At 50.6% G+C, this 9235-nt stretch overlaps 1 pseudogene; it reads left to right on the top strand.

Moving 5' to 3' along the window:
- Positions 1-266: 266 nt before the first annotated feature.
- On the top strand, positions 267-8414 carry LOC140857458 (protein NRT1/ PTR FAMILY 5.10-like; annotated as a pseudogene).
- Positions 8415-9235: the final 821 nt, after the last annotated feature.

Below are 9235 nucleotides of genomic sequence, written 5' to 3'. Positions count from 1 at the left end.
CCCCTTACCAGGACCGATGCACCTACGGGAGTCGATACTCCTTCGACGTTCAACGATCCATCGGCCCCTTACCAGGACCGATGCACCTACGGGAGTCGATACTCCTTCGACGTTCAACGATCCATCGGCCCCTTACCAGGACCGATGCACCTACGGGAGTCGATACTCCTTCGACGTTCAACGATCCATCGGCCCCTTACCAGGACCGATGCACCTACGGGAGTCGATACTCCTTCGACGTCCAACGATCCATCGGCCCCTTACCAGGACCGATGCACCTACGGGAGTCGACAGCCCGCGCGATTGTTGTCGCGACTTCCGACCAGGCTGCGGCCGGTCGAGGGATATTCGGCTTACCACCGTTTTCACACAACGCGACCTTAGTCGCACCCACAGCTTCCCGACCGATTGACGGTCGGTCGAACGACATCCGGCTTGCTACCATATGTCGGACGACACAGAACCCGACGCAAGAGCTTGGGGATCCGACTTACTATCGCTCCCCCGACACTGCGCCGGTCGATGTTCGACTGAACGCATCTACGGAAGTCCGATTACCGAACCTTTACCAGGTTCGGTCGGCTCCCGACTTAACAGATGCGCCCGACCGGCGACTTCAACTATTGGAAGCCGACCTAAAGTCGGAACGCAAGCTACTTCGGAGCTGTGCAAGTCGGTTAAGTCCTACCGACTTACCCGAGTTGGCGACTTCTCAAAGTTGGTAACTAGGGTTCGACATTACAGCAATAAGAGACATTTCAAACAAAGGACACAAGAAAAGACAATTTCATTCATTGATCGAAGGAAATTACAAAGTCGGGCCGAAGCCCGATTGCACGTATTTTCAAAAAGAAACAAAAAGAAGACGGTCGGCTGGACCGATCATTCGTCCTGGTTGATCTCTTCGACCGATGGAGGATCGGGAAGGATCGGCGTCTCGACCGTGAGCGGCGCTGGGTCAACGGCAGAAGGATGTCCTTCAGTCGGCAAGGGACCTTCGGTCGGCTCCTGCTCCGGGACGGCTTCCTCCGCTGGGATGACGCCTCCCGACAGCTGGTCGGCCTCCTCTTCGGCTCCCTCCTCTTCGGCGAGTAGCGGGACGACTCGGCTGACGTCCACCTCCGGGTACAAGGCATGGACGGCATCCCGACCGTCCTCGAACCCGACCCGGTAGGAGGCGAAGCCCGACTCGAGCATCTCCTCCTTGTACCGGTCGGAGGCCCGGAAGTCCTCAACCGCACGATCGGCCGACTCCCTCGCCGACCGTGCCTCGTCCTCAGTGTAGGCCAGCTCCTCCCTCGCCAACTCCGCCTCGGCCCTAGCAATTTCGGCGTCGATCTGGGCGATGGACAACTCCTCTTCGGCTTCCGCGAGCTTCCCCAGGCTGACCCGAAGTTGCTCGCGTTCCCCTTGGAGTTCGGAGGTGGCACCGTCCCGTTCGCGTCGAAGACGACGCACGGCCCGACCTTTGTGCTTGGCCTCCTTCTTGGCCGACTTCAGTTCGGCCATAAGCCGGGAGACCTCGTCCGTCAACTTGGCCTCCCGGTCGGCCGACTCCTGCAGTTGGTCGACCAGCCTCGCTCTTTCGGCCTCGGCCGCCGCCGACCTTTCTTTAAAGGCTGCCCGAACGTCGCCGAACCTTCGGTATCCGGCCTCCAACTCGGACATGGTGAAGATCAGCTGCCGACGGAAAAAAGCTTCGTCAGAATTATGTGGCAAGCAAAAATTCTTCTAAGGAAAAAGGTGACGCGAAGCTTACCTCCACCATTGTCGGGTAGAACCGCGACAGCATCTCGGTCACCTGCCGAGACCGCAACGACTGCACGTCGGTAGGGAGGAGGATCCCCTGGCACAACCTCCTCGCAAGGTTGTGGTCGGCCAAGGCCGATACACCCTCAGGGTAGTATGCGCTGGGGGGCATTGATCTCTCCTCCTCCGAGGGCTCCATCGGGGCTTTCCCCCGATCAGCTACCCCGACCGATGGGGCTGGCAGCGATGGGACGCTGGAGTTCGACCCGGCGCCCCCCGTTGCGCCAGCGGACGCTTCCGGACGATGTTCGGCTTCCCGAACGTCATCCGGCTCCACCCGCGGCGGCGAAGCCGCCGACACTCCTTCGGCCACTTCCTCGGTCGGCCTCTCTTCGACTTGGACGGTCGGAGCCGCGAGGGCTATGATCGGCTCCGACCCCTTGGTCGCCGATGCTTCCACGGTCGGCGGGACTGGGGTTGGTCTCTTGGAAGGACGCGAAGGGCCAGCCCCCGACGCTGGCCTCTTCCTCGCGGCGGCAAACTGACGAATCTCGGCATCGGTCGGCCTCATCCTCGGCGGTGTCCCTGCAAAACCGACCAGTGTCAAAGGCCGGACCAGAACTACCCTAAAGCCGAACAAAAAGAAAAGCTGGGGGATCGGGCGATACCTATTCGGGGGACCAGACTCAGGCCGGCATCATAGAGAGCTTGCTCGGTAACAAGCTCCCTCTGCTTCGGGACCGACATGTCTTTGAGTCGGTGGAAGTCCTCCCGGTCGTCCGCGTCGACCCGACTGTTGTCGTTGGCCTCAGTTCGGGGTACACCCCAGCGGGAAGGAAAGCCCCAAGAAGAAGAAGAAGAAACGAAAAAGAACTGGTTCTTCCATCCATGAATGGACGATGGAAGACCGGTTATGAAAGCAAGACCCTTCCGGGGGTTGAAGAGCCACCACCCTCGGGCCTTAGGGTGGGGTCGGAGCACAAAAAATGCCCGGAAGAGGGAAACGCGAGGGTTGGTCGGCAAAAGCTGACACAACAACGCGAAGGAGATTATCAGACGAACAGAGTTCGGCGCCAGCTGCGCCGGACAGAGTCCGTAGTAATCAAGCAGATTCCGGACGAACTCCGGAATCAGGAGCCGAAGACCCGCGCGAAGGTCTTCGACATATAGCGCCAGGTCGCCGGGCGGAGGGTTGTTGACCCGACCGCCGGCCCCTGGAGCGGAGAGCCGAAACTGCTCCGGGATGCGATAGTGCTCCCGAAGCTGATCGACATTCGGCCCCGAAAGCGAGGAAGCCTCATCTTCCGGAGCCGATCGAGAGTCGTCGGTCGGGTTCCCCGACCGAGCTCCCTGGGTCGGTTTCCTGGTCATTATGCAGGAACCAAAAGAGCAGAAAGGGAAGAAGAAGGAGAAGAGGGGACCACGAACCCGATGGACCCTCCGGAGGTAGAGAAGAGCTCTGCCCGCGACGACCGAGAAATCGCCCGGACAGAGTTTCCCCCAGCAAATGGCGAGTGTGGGTCCTGGGTCCGGGAGGTCCTATATATATAGGGCCGACCGACGGCCGAGATGCTCCCGCGCCGACCAAAGACCTCCAGATGCGCGACGCGTGGCGCCCGCCGGTTGGCTGAGGATTCGGCGCGCTTCGTCCCGGGACGCCCGCACCGCCCTAATTAAATGCCGGAGCGGACGCCGGCCAACCACCATGACACGCGGCGCGCGGGGGTTGGCTCCGCAGTCGGCCGCCCGCGCCGGTCCGCGTTCCCGATGGGACGCCTCACCCGCGATCGGCGCCGAATATCCGATCGACTGACGCCGTATCGTCCGGCGCCCGATCTTCTGACACCGACAAGACGTGGCGTCTGACACCTGACGCCGGCGCGACTTCTGGCATCGACTAGACGTTCGGATCACTTGGGATTCGTGAGGTGTCTGACAACGGATCAGCCAGCGGTACGGTCGGATCTGCACGTGCGACAAATCCACTCCCAGTCGTCCGGTCTTGCTACCCGAATGAAGGCATCGGCTAGCTCTCCACCCGACTTAGGAGTGGAGGGGGGCAACTGTTGGGGGATACCCACCCACCGACCGACCGACTATCGGAGGGCCCGACCGACTGGCGGCCCGACCGACTAAGCCCGACCGACTAACCAACGGCCCGACGGACGACTCTGACTGGCCGATCGTCGGTCGGGCGACAGGCCGACGGACGCCATCAGCGGCTAACTACGGCCATTCCACGGTCCATTCCCGACCGGCTAAACCCAGAGGTCTGGTGGCCGACCCACATGAAGCTCGCCGACCGACGGAGGAGTCCGACGCCACTCTGCTGGCCACCGACCTGGGGTCGGCCGACTCCACCAACCACCGTACGGTCGCCAGACGTTGTCAGCCCTGACACGGACATGCGGCACAATTACCTAGGGGCATTGTCCCGCCCGGGGCCGGGTCAACCCTGGCGATTAGACGGCTACACGGCGACATGACGTTTTCACGGCGGCTCTGACAGTCTACAGTGAGTTGACAGTTCCTCACTTGTCCGCGCCATTAATGATGGCGCCATACCGTGCTCCACTATATATACCGGGGAAGGCAACAGTGCAAGGGGTCGATCCGCCCGTCTCTCCCACATACGCAGGCTCGCTCCTCTCTCTCTCTCCCTCTCTCTTTCTCAGAGCTCTCTGTCTGCATTTCACTGTTGCCCAGTCACCTCTCTGACTTGACCGTCGGAGGGTCCCCGCCGGAGCCGCCTCCGGTCAGTGCGGACTTCCTTTTGCAGGTGCACGCTTCCCGACGATCGGGCGACGAGGCGATTGGCCGCAACAATTTTACATGTTAAATAAAAGTTTCATTTCAAATCTTAAATATTCATATTTTATATTTATATTTTTTTACAATCACTAATTTTCTTTTAATATCTTGTTATTTATTATTTAATGTTTATTGTTTTGTTTAGTGATTTTTATTTTTTCTAGTAATAATATTTAATAATTTATATTTATCTTTCTAGACTTGCTTTAATAGACATTATATAATGCCCATTTGCCAGTATATGATATGTAGTAAACTTTTATGTAGTAGTTGGTATAATATTGCAAGGCATCCTATTTAATATTTCAATATTTGCTAATAAATAGTATTTTAAATTATGTATTTATATATTAATTTATTTTATTATAGATCATACTCATTGATAGTTGATTCACATAGAAATGTATCATTGGTTACTATTTTGTATCATAATTATTGTAATTCCAAAGGTATTATTGCCCATGTCATACCAAATATTATGATGAGGTCAAATGTGGAATCCCAATTCCCTTCTAATGCTTCTTCTAATGAACCATACATAACGGGAATTAATGATATATCATGTGGAGGATTCTTGTTGTCTCATCAAATAGTTATTCTTGGCGAATTACTTCTCTCTCAGTAGTATGTAGGTGGAAATTGGGTGGATTAGGTGAAGTTAGATGTTAGTCCAGGCCCGATCCGACACCTTGAGACTTTTGTCTTGGACCCACACCAATCCAACTTTTAACCCAAGCATCACAACCCAAACTGTGCCTTAACTTAATGTTTTGATCTCGGGTTCAAAATCGGGTTGGTCTGGATTAGGTCAGGTTGGCTCGGGTTAGATTAGATCAATTAGGTCATTTTGCCAAACCATTTATAAATGCTCTTATGCAACATAAATAATTGAAAAAATAAAATAAAATGAGGTAGAAAACATGTGAGTATAATGTGGATCCCAGTTTTATAGTTATAGAATACTAGCAAGATCTTGGAAAATGACGCAGCATCAAATATATGTATGCAATATATTTATATGAATTTGGATTCACGTTGGGTCACTTGTCTGATATATTAGCCTGAACCAAATCCGGATTTGAGTCGGGTTAGAAATTTCAATCAAATCTGTTGCGGCCAATCCCCTCGTCGCCTGGTCGCCGGGAACGAGCGCCTGCACAAGAAAGTCCGCACTGACCGGAGGTGGCTCCGGCGGGGACCCTCCGACGGTCAAGTCAGAGAGGAGACTAGGCAACAGTGAGAAGAAAGCAAAGAACTCAACGAGAGAGAGAGAGAGAGGGAGCAAGCCTGTGTGTTTTTTCTTTTTTTTCCCACCCCTTTGCACTGTAGCCTTCCCCGATATATATATAGTGGAGCGTAGTATGGCGCCGTCATTAATGGCGCAGACAATTGAGGAATTGTCAACTCACTGTAGACTGTCAGAGTCGCCGTGAAAGTGTCACGTCGCCGTGGGGCTGTCAAATCACTAGGGTTGACAATGCCCTAGGCGGGATAATGCCCTTAGGCGGCAGTGCCGCATACTGCTGTCAGGGCTGACAGTCTCTGGCAGCAGTACGGCGATCGGAGGAGTCGACCGACCTTAGGTCGGTGGCCAGCGGAGTGGCGTCGGGTGGAGATTCGGACCCCTCCGACGGTCAGTCGGGCATATTGCGAGAGTCAGCCATCGGACTCCCTGGTGCAGTCGGTCGGGAGAGCGGAGAAGGTCTGCCCGGCTGACATATCTTTAGTCGGTAGAGAGCCGTTAATCGGTCGGTAATGTCGTCCGGCGATCGGTCGGTCGGTTGGTCGGCCGGTCGGGTATGCCCGATTATAAGTTGGCGTGAGCGGGGTCGGTATTCCCCAACAAAATCCAATATAGTCCTCTTCTGGAAGAAGTCTTTAGATGAAAAGCTCTAACTGGAACTTTTGCAGTGATACATAATAATGCAATTTTCTTCCTTGCATGTTTTCAAAAAAGATATGTAGAAAAGGAATCATCTGTATATGATTCAGTAATTTGCTATTTCAGCTGATTAGAGCTGAAACTAACTATAATTGAATGGAATGCCAGGGATTAGCCTTGCTTAATCTTTCAGCTACTCTTCTTTCTCTTGGATCCTCTGACTGCAATCTTAGCAAGGGAGAGATCTCATCATGCCCTCCCCCCTCTCCCTTTCATGTCATCTTCTTCTTCTTCTCTCTCTACCTCGTTGCTCTGGGACAGGGTGGGCACAAGCCATGCGTTGAGGCTTTTGGAGCTGATCAGTTCGACAATAGAGATCCCTCAGAGAGCAAAGCAAGGAGCTCCTTTTTTAACTGGTGGTATGTTGGTATATGCTTAGGCTGTGTTGCTGCCTATATGGTCCTCAATTACATCCAAGACTATGTTAGTTGGACTGTTGCCTTTGGACTCCAGTGCGCTGCCATGGCACTTGCACTTGTGGTTTTCATGCTTGGAACCAAAACGTATCGCCACCTTGTTTTAGAAGACAAAAGCCCATTTTTCAGGATAGCCGAGGTGTATTTTGAAGTCTTCAGGAATAGAAAGACTCCTACTACCACATCGGATGAAGCTGGAGAGACATCGCTGCTGCATGAGGAAACTCAATTCGAGTAAGATCCAATCCATTCAATTTGTTTTCCTCCATACTTTTTCTTTTTGAGAGAGAAAAACATCTAGTAATTTGGTTCACTGCCTTGCCAATTTCTGCACATTGGTTTACTGATCCGATTAAATTACTAAATGTCATATCATAATTTACTAGTGTGATGTATCATTAGAATGATTCCTCTAATGCTGATGGTTGTGATTGTTGTTTTATTGTTGGCTATGTAGGTCTCTGGATCACAAAGCAGAAGTTACTGCAGTCCATTATCATGTCACTTCTCAATCCGAGCAAGTTGATTCAAGTCACATCAATAGTTTGACTGAGGAAGAGGTGAAGGGTCTGGTAGGGTTGGTACCCATATGGCTTACTTGTTTAATATAGAGCATTGTCTTTGCACAGACACAGACTCTTTTCACAAAGCAAGGCAATACCATGGAGAGAGACATGGGTTTTGGATATCAAATACCGGCGGCTTCACTGCAAATATTTTCCAGCATCATGGTCATAGTCTTCGTCCCCATATATGATCTTGTACTTGTTCCCATAGGGAGGATGTTTGCTGGACATCCTTCTGGTATAACAATGCTGCAGAGAATTGGTATTGGGATGGTGCTCTCTGCTGCATCGATGGTATCCGCAGGGCTAGTAGAGATGAAGAGGCTGAAAACTGCCAGAGATTTTGGGCTGGTTGACATGCCAAATCTTCCACTCCCAATGAGTATGGAGGTTGGTTCCTCAGTATGTTGTTTTTGGGATTTCTGAAGTGTTCATCATGATTGGTATGCAAGAATTCTTTTATGATCAGATGCCATGCGGGCTAAGGAGCGTTGCTCTTGCTCTTTACTTGAGTGTCCTTGGTATAGGGAGCTTTGTTAGCAGTTTTCTCATCTCTATGATTGATAGCTTCACTGCCAAGCGAGGGGAGAGCTGGTTCGCTAACAATATCAACCGAGCACATCTTGATTACTTCTTTTGGCTTCTTGCAGGACTTAATTTTGCAGGATGATTGGCATATTTTTATTTTGCTAAATCATACATCTATAAGAATTTTCGAGGTGAGGTCATGCCAATGTAATTCATGATGGAGGTTTTGTATGTTAATGATAATTTTCATGTTCTGTATAGCATGTGTGTGTGTGTGTGTGTGTGTGTGTGTGTGTATCTAATGTATTCATTTTGATGTCAAGTTCATGAGCTAATCAGTGTAGTCCTCCATGTATATATATTTCAGCAATTCCAGAATGGAATGGAGAACCTTGTTCACAATCTTTGCTTGAACAAACCGTATGTGGTGATTTCCAGAATATCAACACATAAACATTACAGAAAGTAATCATCTTCTGTTCTACATGTAAGTTATGCTCATAATTTACATGTAGAACACCAGTCAATTGTGGCAGTCAGAGAATGGTGCAGTACAAGGGTGTCACATTGGTGATAGATAGGTGGGCCCCATGCACCATCCCACCAGTCACCATGCATGGGGGCTTGTGTGGGGAATAGTATGGTGAAGTATGTTTCAGGATATAACCAATTAAATCTAACAGTCTTTACTCTCAATTTTAGCCAAGTAGCAAGGAAAAGTTCAACTCCATGCTCTCCTTGATATTGCCACAACCACAACTTTTAGATGATTTGAATGATCAATTCAGGTCCTTTCTTTTTATTTTGTTGTGCAGTTTCTTTCTGTTGGAAATGTACTTGGTCCTCTTCGACATTTATAATAGAGTATGACAAAAACGAAACTCTGCAGGAGTAACTCTTGTTGTTTCTGTATGCTGGATATTTTGGAAGGTAGAATGCCTTGTTTTCCTGTCTCTTGGTGTTGTTGATTTTGGAGTAGGTTTTTTGAAAACATAGTTAGCTGAAAGATACTATCTGCGTCATTTATTGATCACATTCTCTATCAGCCAGAGTCTATCTTCAGGATTTCTTTTCAATATTTCAAGAGAGAGGATGTTTAAGCAACAAAAATGATCACTCCTGGAGCATCAAGTATTTTAGAAATAAAGGATTCATAATGAGAGAAAGCAACATCGAATAAAAGATCTTATTTATTGCATGCAAATAAAGAATGAAACCATCTT

The sequence above is a fragment of the Elaeis guineensis genome, chromosome 4 (assembly GCF_000442705.2).
Source record: "Elaeis guineensis isolate ETL-2024a chromosome 4, EG11, whole genome shotgun sequence".
In the NCBI taxonomy this organism is placed as follows: domain Eukaryota; kingdom Viridiplantae; phylum Streptophyta; class Magnoliopsida; order Arecales; family Arecaceae; genus Elaeis; species Elaeis guineensis.
This window is presented reverse-complemented; position numbering and strand designations above follow the sequence as displayed.